The sequence below is a fragment of the Bombus impatiens genome, unplaced genomic scaffold, assembly GCF_000188095.3.
Source record: "Bombus impatiens unplaced genomic scaffold, BIMP_2.2 scf_0027, whole genome shotgun sequence".
Lineage (NCBI taxonomy): Eukaryota > Metazoa > Arthropoda > Insecta > Hymenoptera > Apidae > Bombus > Bombus impatiens.
Genome location: NT_176446.1, coordinates 78,625 through 99,901, shown reverse-complemented (window position 1 = coordinate 99,901; position 21,277 = coordinate 78,625). Strand labels below are relative to the sequence as shown.

The 21,277-nt window shown below is 39.1% G+C and overlaps 1 protein-coding gene across 9 annotated transcripts in view; it reads left to right on the top strand.

Annotated features, from left to right (window-relative positions):
- LOC100744994 (tubulin polyglutamylase TTLL4-like) overlaps positions 1-21,277 on the top strand; it is a 244,962-nt gene that overhangs the window by 210,642 nt on the left and 13,043 nt on the right. Inside the window, exon 1 of one of the 9 annotated variants that reach the window (XM_012386680.3) lies at positions 10,543-11,124. The exons of 7 other annotated variants lie outside the window; for them this stretch is intronic. The gene's annotated coding sequence lies outside the window, so the exon portion shown is untranslated. Of the gene's footprint in view, positions 1-10,542; positions 11,125-15,134; positions 15,343-21,277 lie in introns of those variants that run through there. One more of the 9 variants, XM_003484964.4, reaches the window with a different exon arrangement.

Here is a 21,277-nt window from a genome sequence, read left to right as displayed (position 1 = left end):
TCGAGGAACGAGAAATATCGTTCGTCAGTGGAGAACGATCGCGCCTGCGGCTCAAGTGCTTCATCGGACCAACGTTCAACCGGTAGCAGTTGTTAATTAGTCCGCTGCTCGTTTAGATTCACCGATCAGCCAGCGAATGAAATTAAAAAGAAAAAGGAAAAAAGAGGATATTTCAAAAATCATCAGCCGACAGCGTGCAGCGTTTTATGAGCTTCTTTTTATCTATAAAGAGCCCCAAGGACAACTTGTTCCGCATAATCTGGCCAGTCTGTGGTATTATTCGCGATCCAGCTGATTCCAGCTGGAATTTCTCATCGTGATCAATTTGCAATTAATTAATCGTTCGATGGATCGATAAGCTTCGAGGGATGAGATTGGAAAAATGATTTGAAAGATGATAGAGATGATAGGAAGATAGATGAAGTTAATTGGTTACGCTAGCCGCTGCGGTAATTTGCTTTCCATCTGGCTACGATAGCAGCTTGTACCATTTTTTACCGTGTTATTTACGGAATTTTGTTATGCTAATTTTATGAACGTTATATACGGGTGATACAGATAATTAGGAGGATAGATAATTCGAATGATAATTCTTTGTTGCGATCTTTGATTTATTTTTGTTAAATACGATGAAAGCTAGTTTTCTTGGCATTTTACGCACCACGTAATGTGTTGACGCGTGGGATTTGTAGCCGATACACGTAATTTCAATGCTAATTCGTCGTGCAAAAAAAGGCTGCAACTTGTGGTAGATCTCGATCGCTCGATTTTTTAATAATTCTCACCTTCTACATTCACTTTCGTTAATTACATCGCACTATGCGAAGATTTCACACGAAAACGCGATAAATCGCATCTTCCATCTTTTATAGAGAAACAATTATAAAGTTCAATATTTACATCGTTATCAACATCCTTATCATACCCATATTGCCGAAAACATCTTTTCATTTGATTCTGAAACTCACGTATTTCTCCTATATTCCCTCCAACTTCAAAAATAAATATATATTGAAAACTATTCAAATATTCTTTACTTTAATTACATTTCTAATAGACCCAACAGATTCCTTTTACTTTGCTCTATTTTATGTTAAAATACCACTTGTTAAGGCTGACACTAAAATCAAAAAGTCAAGAATAATAATAGTAAGAGGATAAGGTCTTCTTACTATTTAGCAATAGGCCGTGCTCGTCCTATGATAATCTGTATGCGAATTCTGTGCATTTTGTTCGTACCTTTCAGTTTCCTTGCGAAATTCATAAAAATCCGCCTTCTAGTAACTAGAAGCATTCCACTTCTACGAAAGATCGTCGATCCCTGGCGCGATTTCGCAGTGACCATCGTCAAAAGCCAATGGTGGTTCGCTTGGAACCGTCGAGGAGGCAGCATCGAACACCACACCACGCCACGCTGTCGTACATGGCGAAAGAGTTAAAATTAAAGGTAGAAACACGCAGCCCCGGCAGGGGACCGTTGTACGAGTAACCTTTCAGTCAACATCGACGTTAATTCGAGTCGTACGGTGTATACGCGAAGCAGGTGGCCCGAACAGGAGGAACCGGACCGAGGGAACGATGAGACGCGATTACCGCGAATATAACGGTACGCGGGCGCCGGTGATGGAGAAAAATGTGAACCGCGAAAATTGCAGCCCTCCGCGGAGCCCTCTCTCTCTCTCTCTCTCTCTCTCTCTCTCTCTCTCTCTCTCTCTCTCTCTCTCTCTCTCTCTCTCTCTCTCTCTCTCTCTCTCTCTCTCTCTCTCTCTCTCTCTCTCTCTCTCTCTCTCTCTCTCTCTCTCTCTCTCTCTCTCTCTCTCTCTCTCTCTCTCTCTCTCTCTCTCTCTCTCTCTCTCTCTCTCTCTCTCTCTCTCTCTCTCTCTCTCTCTCTCTCTCTCTCTCTCTCTCTCTCTCTCTCTCTCTCTCTCTCTCTCTCTCTCTCTCTCTCTCTCTCTCTCTCTCTCTCTCTCTCTCTCTCTCTCTCTCTCTCTCTCTCTCTCTCTCTCTCTCTCTCTCTCTCTCTCTCTCTCTCTCTCTCTCTCTCTCTCTCTCTCTCTCTCTCTCTCTCTCTCTCTCTCCCTCTCTCTCTCTCTCTCTCTCTCTCTCTCTCTCTCTCTTTTTCTCTGTCTTTCTCTTCCACGTTATTTCTTCCTTTTCTTTTCCATTTTTTCTCTTTACTTGCCATTTTCTCTTCCCCACCTGTTCCTCTTTTCTTCTCTTTCTCTCCTTTCCATTTTTTTCTCTCTTCTTCCCCTTCCCTCTTTCTCGTCTTTTTCTTTTTACTTCCCTTTTATTCTGATAATTTTTCGCCGTTGGTCGGCCGCGATGATTCGATAAGTCGTTCGGCGATTCGTTCTGCCACCCTGTCGCCGAGACATCCTGGCAGAGAGCAGGTGTAATCCCCGTAGCTGGGCCACGGGGCGCATAATTGAGTCGAGCTAAACAGGTCACGCGGTCATTTCGATGTTTATCGAAGCGAAGGGCCTCGCGTGATACCCGCTGTTCTTTCTTTCGCGTGTCTCGTCCTTTGCGCACTGTTAAATTCCGATTGAATGGAGAACGGTTTCGTCCCATTTCCAAACCGATCCTCTCGCACGAATCTTACAGATCTTCCGCTATTGTCCGAGGTTTCTTTCAGACGGTTGATCTTGCGGGCTGAAAAATGTGACAGAAAAATGTGGTTCCATTGGTTTCTGAAACGTGTCGAGGTACCTAAAAGCTGCGAACTTTTATTCTTTTACTGTTGAAGTTTAGTAACTCGATATCTATCATTTTGTCAAGATGTCAATAAGATGGATTGTTTAATTCCTTATACAAAATGTATCAATGTGCGTACACTGCTCGTTTTGTGAATTAAATCGATCAATCAAGAATTAAATCGATCGATCAATTACCGCCTAATGACAAAATCCGCAATCACTTAATTGCCAATCCAATAAACGATTCGCTCAGCGGTCACAAGATAAATTAACTGCATGAATTAAAATACGTAGACGAATGATCGTTACAGACATCATCTTTACAAATTTCCCTTGTCACTTGCAACTACTTCTTCTATCTTCTCGTGATAAATTCATTTACGAGAACGAGACTCTTTTTAGTAAGACGTGCAATGCTAATTATAGTAACTTTTTAAAAAGCGGTCACACAGAAGCTGTGATCGGTATGACTTGTGAGAGGATTAAATGTAGAAAAATGAATTTCCAACAGATTCTAAACGATTCCTCGAGTTTTGATGAAAGAGTTGACGTGAAATTGACGCAAAAAGTAGCAATTCCACCCGCTACACGAGTTGATGCAAGCTTCAGCATGCGCGTAAATTTTACGTAACCGCGACAGATTGCCGTTGGCAGATCGCGCGCGTGTTACGACGATTTAAAAGGAGGTTCCTTCGCTCTCTTTTCGTCTCGTGATTAATTGGTCTCGTGCGACTATGTCCCAGCCGCGTGTTCCCTTGCACGCGTCGTTGCGTAAGCTGTTCGAGACAGTCTTACCACTCAATCTGAGACTCAGGTGAAAGTCACTATAAGCATCGAGGTCTGGCATCGAACAAGTGATTTTTGACGACGTGGAAATCGGCCAGCTTCTGATAATTAAATCGAGGCACCGTCTGACAGCCATCGTGCCACGGAAGTCGACCGGTTCTACGAATGAAAAATTTGCTCGTTGTGTTCGACTTCGGACAACTTCAAAGGAATCGTGGACCCGTCGTTCCGGGACATTTCAACTTTTATGCGCAAGCAACGTTATTCTTTGGAAATTTCGCGATTAAAATTAAAGAGGAAATGTAATTCTTTGGAAATTTCATGATTGAAATTGAAAAAAGAAAGGAGGACAATCTTTACCCTTCGTCTGTTTCTCCGTTTATGAAGCTTCACTGTCGGAGACAAAAAAAAAGTTTTTTAATTTTTCATATCCTTTTTATGTTATTTATCTTTCTTTCTTGAATTTAATTCCAATTAAGATCAAGTTTTAAAGAAGCTTCTTTAAATTCCAATAATTTCCATCCACCGATTCAACGTCCTTTGTAGACGTTTTATTGGAAGAATGTTAATTATTGGTATTATCGTTTCAGTGTGTAGCAAGATTCCTTTTCACACACGTCTGACGCGCTATAGTGTTCGTAAGAACGCAGTGTCGCATATGTGACATGCATAGTTTATCATTGTCTGATCGTACAAATAAATCAAGTCTACACTGAAGTACCTTAACGATAGCAAAGTATCACACATGTGTCTCATTATATAACATGTTTGTGTCTTCGATACTTGTTACGCATACAATTTTCCGACGCATTATCATAACAAATGATAAAATTCTAAAATATTACAAACATTAGTGACCCAATGACATCAATCGAGTTTTGGAAATTCAATTGAGAGTTAATGTGGTGGACAAGTTTCCTAGCCATATTAAACGTAGCTATTTAGCGTTGTGTATAATTAAACGATCAAATACATTTGCTGCGTTATTTCTTCGATATTTCCAAGAAAGCGATGATCGTTCCTGGAGTGAAATTATTTTTGCAAAGGGTGAATCGACCGCTACAAGATATCAGGACATGTGACATGGCAAATTATTGCCTTTCATCACTGAAACGGCAGACAAAAAGACAACTTTTTAACAACACAATGCTGCTATTCATATGACCGCCACTGTAAAAAAAAACTGGTTTCACGTTTTTTCGCAGTGGAATTATTTAACATGGACAGCATCGTGTCTTAATTTGAACGCCATCGACAACCCGCGGGGAATTCCAGCGAGAAGAGTTTACGACTAGGAAAAGCCACTTATAGGAAATATAGTAGAATTTAAAAACAGACTAAAACCCGCGAATGTTCAGAACGAAATTCTAAACAAGTTAGCGGATAGTGTACCTAACAGATTCAATTAAAACATAGCAAACAAAAATAAAGGAAAATTCATTAAACGTTGAATAAAAGCGTAACAAAATTAAGGTTGAGTTTATATCTCCTGGCAGCCGAAAATACAGAAGAAACAAGAGAAACTTACATTTTCTGCAAACTTCAAAAGAAGACAACTTTTGTGCTTCAGTTTCACTGTACATTATATTCGGCTGGCAATTAAATGATTACGGATTTGTCAATACCATCTAATGACAAAATCCGCAATCACTTAGTTGCCAGCCCGATAGTATGAAATTATACAAACGAGTCTGTCAACTTTTCTTTCCATGTTGTAATCATAGTGTTTCACTGTACATTACATTCGGTTGGTAACTAAGTGATTGCGGATTTTGTTATTAGGTAGTATTGAGAAATTCGCAATCACTTAGTTGCCAGCCCAATAGTATGAAATTATACAAACGAGTCTGTCAACTTTTCTTTCCATGTTGTAATCATAGTGTTTCACTGTACATTACATTCGGTTGGTAACTAAGTGATTGCGGATTTTGTTATTAGGTAGTATTGAGAAATTCGCAATCACTTAGTTGCCAGCCCAATAGTATGAAATTATACAAACGAGTCTGTCAACTTTTCTTTCCATGTTGTAATCATAGTGTTTCACTGTACATTACATTCGGTTGGTAACTAAGTGATTGCGGATTTTGTTATTAGGTAGTATTGAGAAATTCGCAATCACTTAGTTGCCAGCCCAATAGTATGAAATTATACAAACGAGTCTGTCAACTTTTCTTTCCATGTTGTCATCATAGTGTTTCATTGTACATTACATTCGGTTGGCAACTAAGTGATTGCGGATTTTGTCATTAGGTACTATTGAGAAATCCGCAATCACTTAGTTGCCAGCCCAATAGTATGTAATTATACAAACGAGTCTGTCAACTTTTCTTTCCGCGTTGTAATTATATTGCTCCAAAGATTGTTTCAACGTTTCTTCGACAAATCTAAAAATAGGATCGAGTTTGTAATTATCCACGGCAGTGTAGCGTAACTATATTACACGACACGCGTAATCCTTTGACACGAGCTTTAAAAATTCTTCAAAGACTAAACCCTTTAGCCTTCGTCAAAGCGATTCAACGGTGATCGCTTGCATCATCGGTAATTTAGATACTCGCGGCGAGAGATCTCACCATTTGATCCTTTCCACGGACTTGCACGTTCGAATTAACATTTATCCATATCGAGGATGACGGACGTGAACCGAATAATCCTCGACTCACGAAGCCGCTCTCATTCGAACCGAAAGGTATCGCGTTCTGAAAATAAACATCCATTAACGGCGTGAAGAAGTAACAGCATCGGCTCTTTTTGCTTTCACAGGTGTTTGCTACGCGATCGTGGCGTTAACGCCAAGTCGATTAAAAGACCGCCTCCGTGGCCCTTGATGAGTAGGAAGAGAATCCGTTCGACTTAATGCCCGATTATTCAGCGCGCAAACGAGTCGGAAACATCGATGCTGGCCATCTTCCCGGTCATTAATCCAATACGGTAATGAAGTCGATGGAAAAAACGGACAGACGAAGAGGAGAAAAAAGTAGAGTATCCGAAGATGCTCACGAAAACGATCGTTTCATGACTCATGCAATCGTGCACGTGTTTCTTCGCGGTTTTATCGCTGTCGTAATTTAATTACTTCATAGATGAAATTATCGAATATCCGCAATTGCCTTGGCAAAGTTTCGCATTTTTTATTACCAGACACGGGCAACGTTTACGCAAAAATTCATATTTTTGTAAGCAGAGGTATAATGAAGTTTGAACAGTCTCTTAAATGCTATAATAATTAGGCTACGAGGTTTGTGCGTTTGTAGAAAATTGTAGGGAAATGTACCATTGCACGGAATACACGCAACTTGTATAAAAAAAAAGTATAGTGTTATCTATAGTGCTTGGTAGGTAAAAGAATTTCCTATCGAAAATTTACTGTTTTAGTTATACGTTCAAAGATGTGAATTTGCATAGAATACACAGTCTGATAAGAATTATTTTATTTTGCGTCAGGCGTATTTCCTTTGAATTTATTTTCTTGCAAATTATTTACAAGAACTCTACTATTAAATTTGCAATTATTTCTTATTCTATATTTCTTTATTCTACTTATTACTACTTATTTTACTATATTTAAAAAAGATTGTACGTATAATAGAAAGATATCTATATTATGAAATTTGAAACAAAATATATTCTTCGAACGAAGAAGCTATCGAAATTCATAACAAGATTCATAAAAGTGAGAACTCGACGTGAGTCTATCTGAACGTAAAAGTAATTACTATGCAGGAATCGTATTAGTACCCGCATACCACAATAAACAGTATACCTTTATCTTTATATTTTTTCCGAAATAACCAGATTTTCCCGATTTATCCGTCAAGGTTCCAGTGCAAGCTGTTTCCTACAAATCTCGTGACAAGTTCGAAGGCAATGGATTAAATCCGGACGCATAAATATTTGTCTGCTAGTTTGTAAACGACCGGTATAATGAAACGTTTCTGAATGTTTCTGTGTCGTCATGGTTTAATCCGTTCATAATTACCACCAGTTCTTCGCTGCAATATCGGACAGACTAATTTATGTAACTTTTTAACGACTCAACTCATCCGAGAAAATCACGAAGTTTTCAAGATTACTTTGGTTGACCATTTACGTTTGTACGTATAAGAGTTGCTTATTAAATGGAAAAGTGATAAAAATGGATGAAATATCGCAGAAGCGTTTCAAAAGTGGTGTACACGGCTCAAACACGTTTTCCAGGAAAAGTAAAAAAATTATTTGCAAGCTTATAAAAATGTAGTTTATTAGCAACAAGCACGCACTCTGACAAGCATCGGACAAATATTATTTTTGCAATCGAAGCTTACGTTGACGAAGAAAATAAATTTATACAAAAATCGTTGCTCAAAATTCATCGAAAACTTTTCTTTTTCAAAATTATTCTTTTCATCTCCTCTGGTAGATAACAGATCTTATTTTGTAAAATAAAATTATTTCGTTTCGATGGTTTGCAACATATTATAAAATAAATCCGTGACACCGTTGAATAATTGCAATTTAGAGGACTACGCTTTTCCGTATGCTGTATCGCGTTGACACGACCAAAGTTGACATTCGCAATGAACCGTGAAAAATCTAAAGCAACCGTAACGAATCCACTTAACCCACTGTATCGTTCGACCTAACCCTTTCGACGTTCAGCTAGTCGATAACAATCGCACGCTTCCATCCAAGCATAGCCCGAGTGACCCATTTACCGTGACGCCTATAGGCGTTCACAGCATACTCTGCACTTTTAGCGAACGAATTCTCCGCTGCAAAAAGTGCACGTCGACCGAAACTTCTCTGAATCGTTAACGGAGAAACTTGATCTAATATACGTGTACCGAATGCCGACAGGATTAGAACAATAGTTTGATTAAATGAAATGAAGCGAGATTAAATCGAATTAAATCTAATTAAACGAACGCGAACGACGCAAATGCAAATGCTATGTGTTACGTGACAAATATTGTGAATTATTTATCAGATATGCCATTGTTTCAATAAAAAGAGAATATACATGTTGCAATGAGTTTGCCTTTGCTAGAATCAAGCAAACATTAACACATATGCAGCATAAGATCGTCAATTCTTATTCTCTCGAAGGAAACCACGCGATTAGCTAATATTTTATAAAGAAAAAAAGACTGACTATATAAAATAAAGAAACGGTATGATAAATCAGCAATTTGCGATAATTAGAACCAATTATTTATTGAAATAAACGAATTGCAGAAATGACTTTAAATAAACTATTAAATTATTAACTAAACCACGCGATTAGCTAATATTTTATAAAGAAAAAAAGACTGACTATATAAAATAAAGAAACGGTATGATAAATCAGCAATTTGCGATAATTAGAACCAATTATTTATTGAAATAAACGAATTGCAGAAATGACTTTAAATAAACTATTTAAATGAAACTAATTAAATTTAGATATAAACTTTTGTTATATATTTTGATATAAAAATGTGTAATAAATTGTGTTGTAAAATGAGCTTACTTTCAAATATGCGAGAAAAAAAGTACTCAGAAGCCTCGACAAGATATTAAATTTAATTGTAGCGATGTTTAATAGACGCTTAGATAAATACGTTTTAATCCAACGAAGCTATCAAAAGTGGTGTAGAAACGTGTGAATGGAGAATTAGAACACTGAGATGTAAATAATACGCAGGTAGTAAATACGACGCATCTCGAGCAAGGTAACGCGTATTAACGTCGAGATTTTCCACAGTAGAATAGCACACAGCGTCACAGACACACGCCGCGAATTCGGTGGGATGATGTTAGAAGCATGCACGAACAGAAGTCGAACGACTTCCTGGAAAATCCTGATAGCGTAGAGAATGTTTACGAAAGAACATTTTCAACCGTGAGAATATTTACGTATACATGGTCTAACGTGCATGCATTCTACTATGTTTGCTATTTAAGTATCACCGTATGTATTAATATCGCATGTTTAACTATTATCATTTTTGTGGTTTATAATTCAGTCTCGAGATAAGGTAGTCGTCAAGTGATAAAACGATTCTAGAAAATGTCACAATTACGCGCAATTGTTAATAAACATTCTACGTGATTATTATTCACGTAACTACGATGAGTAGAATTCTCGCTAAAGAATTTACCATCGATACGTCAGTACGTTAATCGCTAGACGCTTTTATGAAAAATAGCATACTAATCACCAAGTATCATACCACTACTTATCGCGTTAACAACGTCACCTATTCACGACACGAAGCAAGAATAAAAAAAATTAATCGATTAATCTGCGAGGCGCTGTTTCCCACACGCAACCATCCAAGCGTCCCTTTAACCCTTTTAACCTTCGCTCGCTTCCCACAAAAAGATTTACACACAATTACCGATTACCATATCACGGCTCGTCCAAACGCAATCTTACGAGCAACGCCGTCTATTCGCAGCACCAAACCAATCTCCCAAGATCGGAAGAAATTAACCATCTTCGAAACACCATGTATCAAACGCAACAACTCGAGAGTCACTCTGAAGGAACTCTACCCTTCTACACCTTCCGCTTCGTCGTTCGCATAGATTCGGATTATGAAGGATCCAGCGCGATGTCAGTCTGGAGAATCTGCCGTATAAAGGGGAATCATAAGGAGGAAGAAAGCAAAAAGAATACAAGGAAAAAAAGTAGCGAGCGAAGCAAGGAAGAAAATAAGGAAAGGGGATCGTCGGTCGGTGTGTTGGGCAGGGTGCCGACCGAGATGTGGGCAACAATATGGCCCGTGCTCGGTACAATAGCCTCGTATTATGTGCACAACAAGCGGCAATGGGGCCACGCTAAGGTTACATTACCGGGCCAGGTTGGCTCCTCTTCTCTTACAAAGAGGACTCACGGCTCGGTGCACAATGCGACCATCCAAGTGCAAGAAAGATACGAGACTCCTCTCTCTGTGTTCCCACATAAAGAGCATTCGCGTGTATGTGTATTTGGCCAGCGTATCAGCATACGTATACACGTAACGTACACTGGTACAGTGGTGTGCGCATGCACAAAGGCCACGCAGACGGTTGCGAACGCGTGTTCCTTGCACGTGGTGGGGACGTTCAGGGCTTCCTCAGGCCTGAGAATCTTCCCACGTTTCTCGTAGCACGAGCCAAGAGTGTACAAGCGAGGAATTTCGGAGGCGAGGCGGCTACCCATTCTGCGGTGAAAGAAGAAGAGAAAGAAAGGAAGGGAAAGAGAGAGAGAGAATCGTGAACCTTGCGTCGGGGGTTCGCCATTCGACGAGGATGGACGAGTCGAACGACGCGCGATTTAAAGCGAGAACGAACGATCTACAAGCGCTTTCGGTGCGAGAATGAAGAAGAGGGAGACGAGGAACAGTGCGGAACCGTTTCGTATACCAGCACGTTCCGAATTAGCGTCGCTGAACTGTTGCCGATGGTGGTGCGCCGGGTCGCTGACTACTCTTCTTCTTCCACCTTCTCTGCCGTGATACCGTGTCCCGGCCTGATTGTCTCGGTATATAGTAACACCGAACGTTAAACCAGAAGAGGGAGAGCCGAGCGGATCGAAGACGCTCTGCTGCTTTTTCGGTAAACATGCTGTTCCGGCGTTCGATGCCTCCTCGTTCGTGCACTGGCTTCGTTGGACGATATTGATTGCCCCTTTCAGGTAACTCACTTACTTAGGCTCCTCTCCCGCGCTCTCTTTCTATCGTGCTCATATTTTTTTCTTTTTTTTTTTATTCTTTGTCTCTTTTTGTCCACGCAGTTAGTCACGCATCTTGCGTTTCTGCAACCTGCATATACCATTTTTGAATATTTTTGGATATTTTCGAGTACTCGGAGAAAGGTTCGAGCTACTGTTGTAGTCTTCGAGGTTTAAAGGATATTTCATTTTTGTATGGTTACTTAGGAGAGTCTTTGTACACTTTATGAAAGGGAAATATACCGACGGTTTAGACAAATGATTTATGCAGTATTTATTTATTGGCAGACGAAGCAACAATTTTGAATGATCGATTGTTAAACATTTTATTGCCCGATCATTCGAATGGAATTTAACATACGATGAGAATGTCTACGGAAACGTGACGATACGTATTCTTAGCTATATATACGCTGCAATATTAAATACTTAAACACAAATATTTAAAATACTTAATGCTTATACTAAAAAGATTTAAGTCTATTTGTTATATATACGTAATACGCCAGACAAAGGGGATTTGGATTTACTAGTTACGTAAGAATCTTATCCTTACTTAAAGGATATATTTATCACATCACATAAATTTTACGACTTCAGAAAAATCCCTCTACTCTACCTCTACTTCAAATAGAAGATGAGAAGGAGAGCAACCAACAATTTTTTAAAAGATCTGAATTGAAACATCCCTTCGAAAAACGATATTAACAAATACCATTCACACATATGCGATATTACAAAGTAGAGGATTAAATAATGTACAAATTGATTAATTTTTAATATTTCAACAAAGTTCTTCCTAATTTTAGAAAATTATATTCTTGGAAAATGGAAGAGAAATGAATCGATCCTTCGAAACATCTAAATTGACATATCCCGTTAAAAGACGATATTAACATTGTACCAACTATCGTCTCGCTCGATATTATTATACAGGGTGGTTGGTAACTGGTGGTACAAGCAGAAAGGGGGTGATTCTACGTGAAAAAAGAAGTCGAAAATATAGTATAAATTTTTTTTTTAATTTTCTTCTTTTCTCTTTTTTTTACATTTTTCCATCGAGACAACTATCTACAGCGAGATCCGTTATAACGTACCGCACGCGTACCGAGCGGAAATTCAAAGTCGATTTTCTCGAAAACAAAGCCTCGAACGAAAAATGTTTATTCTATATTTTCGACTTCTTTTTACGCGTAGAATCACCCCCTTTCCGCTAGTACCACCATTTACCAACCACCCTGTATAATTCACCTATTCGCCAATTTTTAATATTTCAACCTATTCCCCGAGCGTTTATTCTGTACGTATATAGCTTCTGGCGATATAATTTCGAGAAGTTATACTGGTGTAAAATAAAAGGGAAACGAGTCGATCATTCGATAGATCTAAATTAAAATAGCTCGTGGAAAGAAGGGAAGAATAAAAGCGCCAGGCGAAGAAGAGGTTCGAATCCGATCGGCCGTTAGCATAGTATCACATCACTGCAGGGTCGTTAATACGATTAATAATAACGCAAGCCAGTGTGTCTCGATGATACCGGCGTGCCATCGCGGATAACGCTCGTTTTGTTCAGCTTAACAGGCACACGGTCGCGTGGACGCGCGCGCGCGACCAGCCACCACATCCGGCTCGGACGACCAATCAGTGTAATTATCCTACCGGTCTCTCTGCTGCTACGCACTCATGGTAATGCCTCGTTTTCGACGTCGCGTCGGCAGCATTATATCAGTCGACCTGGAAAAAGAATCGCGTTTCATCGCGATCCGAACGTTTAAAACCCTTTCAGTGGAGATCTCTTAGTCCGGGATCGTTCTGTCACGATGAAATTAATGACGACGCGTGCACCTGTTTCGCGATACCGCGTTTAACTGCAAATTGATGTATCTGCGCGGTTTTATTGTAAGATCCTTCCCGGTTTTCAAGGAAAGGAAGTGAATGTAAACTTTATTTTCGATACTGAAATTATTGGAGTGAAACAAACGAGCGATTCGTAATTTTTCGTAGAAATTTTTACGAATTTACGATCACGCTCTGCTGGGAATTTTATTAATATTCTTTAAAGATCGTAGGAAACGACAAGTATCGTTCTATTGGTTTCTTCGATTTTAGTGCCGCTTTACGATTAACCCGTTAACGCCTGCTGTATTCGAAAAAGTTCACCCGATATATAGCATCGCGATAATTCCAGGCTTGAAATGGGCCTTTAATGGATAAATAAAGAATATTACGTAAGTTTTCGTAGAAAATTTTACGAATTTACGATCGCGCTATCCTGGGAATTTTATTAATATTCTTTAAAGATCGTAGGAAACGACAAGTATCGTTCTATTGGTTTCTTCGATTTTAGTGCCGCTTTACGATTAACCCGTTAACGCCCGCTGTATTCGAAAAAGTTCACCCGATATATAGCATCGCGATAATTCCAGGCTTGAGATGGGCCTTTAATGGATAAATAAAGAATATTTTTATTCTAATGGCTAAACGCGGAGAGAACCTGTTAGGCTCCAAGATATAGTCAAACGATTTGGTTTTATAGTTATGCTTTGTGTTAATGAAAGATTTTTATATCTTCGATATTTTAATATTACGACGATGGAAAAATGGATGGGGAAGCATGCGTTCAGTTTTCGTGTCAAACAAATGAACAACTTTGATCATCGATCGATATACTAAATTTTAGATATACTACTTCCTTATGAAAAAATAGAAAATATAGCTTATCGTCTTCTTCTTTGTCCTTTTTATAATTTATATACCTTTCCATACATCTTACATTCTAGTTTTATTGATGTATCAGTGCAAGCCAAAGCCGTTTCTTCGCCACGAAGAAATTAGTAGCAAATGTACGTACATTTTAGTTTCTTTGAAACGAGTTTTATATTACAGACGCTGTTGTCTAGAAGCGTTAATTTATGCAGACTTTGATTTATACCGAGCAGTTAGAGATTTCTGTTAGTTTTTCTGTCTTCGTTTTAATATTAACGTTACATCGTCTGTACGTGTGTGATTAACGATGACGTTTCCTTTTTTTTTTTTCTTTTACACATTTTTCACCATTAATTCATCGATCTTTTGTTACTTTATACTCTGTTAACGTTTGTTGCGCAATGTATTGGATCTTTTAAAGATTTTATTCCTCGTAGAAGCTTATGGCAGGTAGGCAATCGAAGTTTCCTTCTAAACGTTATATTCGATTCTTCTTCGTTCTCTGTAAAGATATTTCTTCTCGTTATCGATGTATCATCTTCTTGGAACCAGTGAAACATTAAGCAAGCGCAACATTGAGATATCGTAGTCGTCCGTAAAACGTTAAAATAAAATCGATCTTAAACTGGTTCGATTATAAGAATCACGAAACGCGATTCGAAGAAAGCCGTGGTTTTGATAAATTTCATCGCGTGATTCAGCTCGCAGTCCTACGTTTCTATTTTCAGATTTAAATTCATGCAAAGACGATTAGTCAGTCGATAACCGAGAATTCAAGTCGTAAAGTACTCCAATACTCCCGTTGCCTAAAGATTAACGCTCTTTCGATCTCGCTTTCAATTGCACTTACTCGAATTACTTTGCAGGAAAAATATTTTTCCGGAAACGATAGACGAATTACGTATCACGAGGTTTTATTAACATTAGCATATCAACACCGCGATCAACAAAATATCAGACATCGCGCGAGTCTAGAAGAGTCGTTACAGGCATCGATGTTTTATTTATAAAAAGCAAAATGAATCATCGACCCTCGATTAATAAGAACGTAGCAAGTACGTGCTCGTAATCGACGAATAGAAAAAGATTTTAAAATTAAATTTGCAAGGATGATCGAGTGGGCTATTGATACGGGCGCATTAATAATAAGTAGATGACACATCAGTACGCAGTTGACGAAATTATTTCAGCGTAACCGAGAAGTCCGGCACAATGCCAAAACGAACGCGAAAATATATTGTGGCGGCACCGGCACAATTGTATCGAACACTCGCGTGTCATAGATAATAGAGTGCAAGATAGGAGAGGCGAGACAGTGTTTCTTTATCTTTGGTTGCTCCTCTTGGTGCTCAGAGCGCGTACGATACCTGTGATATGTGTATTTCCATATTTATAGAACACTATTGTACGATACAGTGATAAATCGTCTATCTTTCAATTTCCTGACTGACATTCGTCGTGGAAAAGATACGAAAGGTAATATACTTCCGAGTAATATTTCGATGATTTTTGAATATTTAACTCGCTCGACGAAGCTATTGATCGTGTACGTTTAACATCATCGAAGAGAATTTTTTAAGTTTATTTATAATTTCGCTTGAAGGATAGGTGAATTTGTTTGGTGTCTATGTATTTTGTGTTTGTGTAGTATGCGTGTATTAAGCACACGTATATGTAAACTACGAGTTGCTGAAAAATGTGAGATACGTCGATACGAAGGTAAAACGCAGGTTATTATGTAACTGAGAAATAATTCCGCTGAAAGTGTCGACCTTGCTATTTAAAAGCAGATATTGCCATTCCTAGTTGGAGAAATCGGAAGATCGATATTTTGCTATACTCTCTCTCACTCTCTCTCTCTCTCTCTCTCTCTCTCTCTCTCTGTAGCAACGATAATTTTACGCCTCGTGTTACTTTGTCAAAATTTTCTTTCGCTGTATTATCGTAGAAGCGATAACGACGCTTATACAGATTAAAAATGTCTTATCTTCGATCTCGAACTTTGAAGTAGAACAACGACACAGTCATGTCGAATGACATCGTAGGCAAAAAATTAATACGTTTATGCTATATTTGTCCGTTGCATTCGTTAAGTGTAAATGCATTTTGTGAAAGTAATTTGTCTTTTGACGTATCTTACTTCGTCAACTTTCTTTCGTCTATCAAATCGTGTCGAACCCGCCATTCTAATTTTTCAATTTAACGCACGTATAGTATATCGTCCAGCGTTGAAACCAGAATCCACGCGAAGAGAAATAGAATGAAAAATACGAGCGCCAAGGGATGAATTTCGGCTGTTTCATATTTTCGAAACAAACTCTATCAGCAATCTCGTTTTACAACAGAGACGTTTCTCTTGAAAACGATATACTGTCGTACAACGACTCGTAAAACGAAGCCGATCGCCAGTTTAAAAGTCCATCTCGTCCAGGTGTAGGAAAAAACAGCAGCGAAATTCTTTAACGAACGACAAACGGACACGATCGTTGCGGCCGATCCATGGCTCCACGAGATCGGCTTTCGCAGTTTAGAGGTAAAGCCTCGTAAATACTCGGCCGGCCCACTCGGACCCGTGTTTGGCCTATCGGCTTCCAAAAGGGCTAAACACCTCGTTAAGTCCCGCAAGCGAAACCTGTCCAAGCGGCCTGCGCCAGGGACGGGCTGCTGCTGGTCATTAAGATCGCACGCTTAATTCGAAAAATCGGCTGCCGAGCTGCACGATCCTGGCAACCTGGAAACCGGTTACTCATACCACAACCACGGCGAATCCTTTTCTAATGCCGGTCAAACGTGTCCCAAGAAAGTGAACCGGTCTTCTGTGGATCATCGATGGTGCAAGCGGAGAACTTGGATTATCGTGCGTGCAATACACTTGGTGTTGTTTCTCCAGGGTTGTTTCCTAAGGGATGTTTAACGCGAGCTTGTCACTCGTACGAAATTCGTGTTGGATAGAGGGTAGAACGTGGTCTTTGGTTACGTTTCTGTTTTGTTCATTATTATCGGTATTATTACAGATCGCTACTGCTCGTGAATTTATGGAGAATTTGAAGAGCAGAAGTATCACAGAATGCATGTCACACGAAGATTATTCATGAAAATATGATTGTTTATAAATGCGATATGCGTAGTTACAGATGCATAAATTTGACGCTGACAGAATTAATGTTGCCTTTTACTGTGACAAAAACATGAGAAATTATGGATATTTACGTATGCTCGTATCTAAATATTCATATTTAAAATATTTATGAGCATAACTAATGGAACAGCACTTGAATAAAATATGTATTTCTTACGAACTCTGACGAACTCAAATTCGCAAATTCTATTGCACATTGATCTATATACGAGTAAATTTGAAAATGCGCGCCAGTTGAGATATTTAGCTCAACGTACAACGTACGTACTTCTCAACATCCAAATTTTCTACGATACTTTTGTCAAATTCGCCTAGCTATAATTACAAAACCATTAATTTTCTAGGAATTTCTCTAACAAAGAAACAAAGGACACCCTGCTATTCGAACTCCTGTTCTCTACTAATCCTTTATTAAATAACTTACAACTTCTGCACGCATTTTCGGATCAGTTTCAAACCTGACCAACGCAACCGAGTCGATCGTATCTCATTACGACATCAATGAAATTCGGAAAATATTTGGTCTCAGGTGCACGAGACGAACATAAAGCTTCGCTGTGATGAATATCGAAATAATTTCGCGAGCCAGTGTACCTCGTGCCAAATATTCTACTCAGCTGGTAACGAAGCTCGACCAGCGCGAAAGAGGACGCGTAGCGATCACGCGACTATTTCAATTGTTCCACATCGAGTAGAATAGAAACTGGTCCAGCGCGGTGAGGCGCTCGATCGGCACTCGGCTCCGCCAAGTCGTGATTCAGCGGCGCGGTCGGAAGCGGCGAGTGCCAGGAGTGGTGGCGACACGCGCGTACACGTGCTCCGCGTCGGTGGTATTCCAGTGAATCAACAAGTGTCGTGGCTCTAGCCGCGGCGATGCACCGCGACAACGCGTCGCCCGGATTCCGATAAACCGGTCAAAGCGACCAGGCTGTCGTCCGCTTAGCTTCTCCGCGTCGCAAAAACTACCGTCCCAGAGAACTCGTTCCTTATCGAAAATTCGATGTCGAGCGCCTGGCATGCCGACAAGTGCCACGTACTACTACACCGCGTCTCACGAGACGTTGCTTTCCCAGCGTCGTAAGATCCGCAGATCGCTAGATTAGATGGGAATGGTAATGACGTATCGCGAAGATCGTTTAATCATTTAATCGTCGAGATTAATGGGTAAAACTTTTTTATTTTGAAGTACGGAGAAAAAGAAGAGAATCAAAGAGAGTCGTCGTAAGATACGAAAAATAGGGACACGTTCTGAGAAATTATTCGGTTGGCAACTAAGTGATTGCGGATTTTGTCAATACTACCTAATGACTGTTGCCAGCCCAATAGTATGAAATTATACAAACGAGTCTGTCAACTTTTCTTTCCATGTTGTAATCATAGTGTTTTACTGTACATTATATTGGGTTGGCAATTAAGTGATTGCGGATTTTGTCGTTAGGTGGTATTAAAAAATCCGCAATCACTTAGTTGCCAGCTCAATAGTATAGAGACGGAAAAAGTTAAGAAATGTGCAGAAATTGTTAACATTGAAAAATATACGGTTTAAGCGGAAGATGAATTAAACGGAGAGTAGTATCGTTCGCGAGCATACGGATACTCTGAAACTATTACTATACTATTACTATACTATTACTAAACTATTACTATTACTATACTATACTGAAACTATACTATTTCCAGAAACGATATTTGAACTTGGTCAAAGTGTACAAATTTATAGTTGGACGGCGATTTTGTACGCGTTTGTGAGACGTTTAACGATACAAAAGCCGCGAGATATCGTGGTATGAGAGACAAATCGATCGCATTTTGTTCGTTCTATAGAAATGTGTGTTTGCATGAATATTCACAGAGTAATTTGAATGTTAAACTCTGGAATACCTCGCATACCAGTAGAAACGTAACGCTATTTTTATCAGTTTTGGAAATTGTTTAGGAAACAGCACAGAAATGAAGGAATCCGAAGGAAAAGGTCGTTGGTGAACCGACAGACAGTTAGTTTCACAGCTACAAGTGACAATATTATTATTGAACATTGATTTTTAAGAATTAATTTTATTCAAAATATTCTCTTAGACGCGAATGGAATTTACATTATAACTTGAAGAGTCAGTGGCTCTTGAGCTTCGTGCGTGAAACGTCTGGCTATGTTTTTTGTACTGGTTGGATCGTAACCTTTGGAAGGCTGGTCGTTAACCCTTTTCCTACGGTGCGCATAGTCGAAATTGTTTTGAGAAGGCATGTTATTAACATATTATCTTGTCTTAGGGATTCAAATGAACTTATGATATTTAATAAACTTCGTGACTAACTTATACCGCAGCTCTGAAAGAAAAATAAGGCGAAACAAAACCAGAAACGTTCAAGTTTTTAGCAAACATTTAACTTTTGCCAGTCTTTGTTGCGTTTTAAGCATTAATTATCAGAAACGGAAAAATGGACATCGAAGAACAGCGTACAATTTACATTGCGATATGAATTTACTTAATCGGTCGTTCCTTTTATCCTACTTTGCAACGTCGATAATTGTATAACAATATTTAATTGATATTTAGTTATCAGCCAGTAAAATCTAAGAAAGCCATGTAATTTTTCCCCGAAATTGAAAATCTGCTTGTCCAAGTAACCCAAGGACGTCGCTTCCGTCACAGACTTCATCCGACAATAACAATTTAGTCAAAATAATATTCATCCACGATATTCATTAAAAGCATATTATTTAATCAAAGAATCTTCATAATAATAACAATAATAACGTATCTTTAGCGGCCATTCGCATAATACACGTAGCCATAAACTGCGGCGAAGGACATTATACCGGTGTTCCGAAAGAGGCGAACGATTACCGCGAGCCAACGTTGCACGAACGTGTAAATTAAAAAAAGGCGAATATTTCACGCGTTGCGACGGAATATTTCTTGCGAGCCAAACTATTTGACGAGTTAATTACCACATCGAGTGGCTGCCAAAGGAAATGGATTATTCGTTGAGCGATACACACCGAAGATATGACAATTTTTAATTAACCTCCGGCGAAAGCGTTTTCGTGAAAGTCGCAAAAAAATTGCCCACATTTTTCTTCTTTTCGTTCGAGTTACGTATTTCTGGATATCACCGACTATTTATTAAGAGGCCATCGTCCATTATCGATCGTGTTTGAAGCAAAAGTTAAGGCTCGTCGATGTTCGTTTCGTATAATGAATAATCAATCAATCAACGCATTTCCCATGATAACAGTTTGACGTTGATTAACAAGTGTTTAAAGAGAAATAGAACGAAGAGATGGAAACGTGTAATGGCCTGTAACGTGTATTTCCATCGATACATACAGGTGTATGACACTTACATGACACGAGAAAACAGAGCACTATCAAAATCAGCAGATGGAGAGGGAAAGTGTTTCGCGAGTTTCTTCACGGCCATATGAAATTCAGGATATTTTATTCATGAACGACGATCTTAAAAATAAACCGGCTAGTTGAAAATTTAAAATGCTGAATGCTTGATTGCGTTGTGCTTCGCGAATATTCATTATCGCGGTATTTTTCAACGACTGTAAACGTTTTGAATAAAACTAAGAGATAATTGAGTGAAAAAAGACGAATTTACGATTTTATTCATATGCTCGTTTACCGCGAAGAAATAGCACAGCCAATAACAAATCTTACAAAATGTTTATCATCTTTTGTTACTTTCCAATCTCTGGAATCTCATCTAAAAAAATTCCGCAAAGATCAAACTCATCTCTTTCGATAAATTTCTATCGATAACTTCATTCGTTTACGGCTTTTCATATGCAAAACAAATTTGTTACTATTATACATTAATCTACTAGAAATATGTTAACGCATAGATGGATTACTTCCAAAAAGAACATAAAAATTCGTTCAAATTTGAAACAGCTTTCTTAAACAGCTTATCCTCTATGAATTAATACGGATCAAATATTAAACGCTTCTCCCGCGTGGGCTGAAATTCTATCCAAAATCGCATCCGCGAGCGTATTCGCGCTCGCGCGATAGCATCACCAACAATATCGTTCTCGGCGGCGACGAGGAGCACAGAGGCTCGAACAAAAGCGACGAACAAGAGAAGCGGCCAGAAAAAGCAAGAAAAAGCAAGAAGAAGAAGTAGAAGACGAGGCGAGCAGTAGCGGAAGAGAAGAGCGAGAGAAAGGGAGACTGCGGGAGAAAGAGCGGGAAGATTGGAGCGTATCGCGCGGGTCGTCCTCGTGCTGGTCGCGCGTCATGGCGTGTGCTCGCCGCTTCTTTT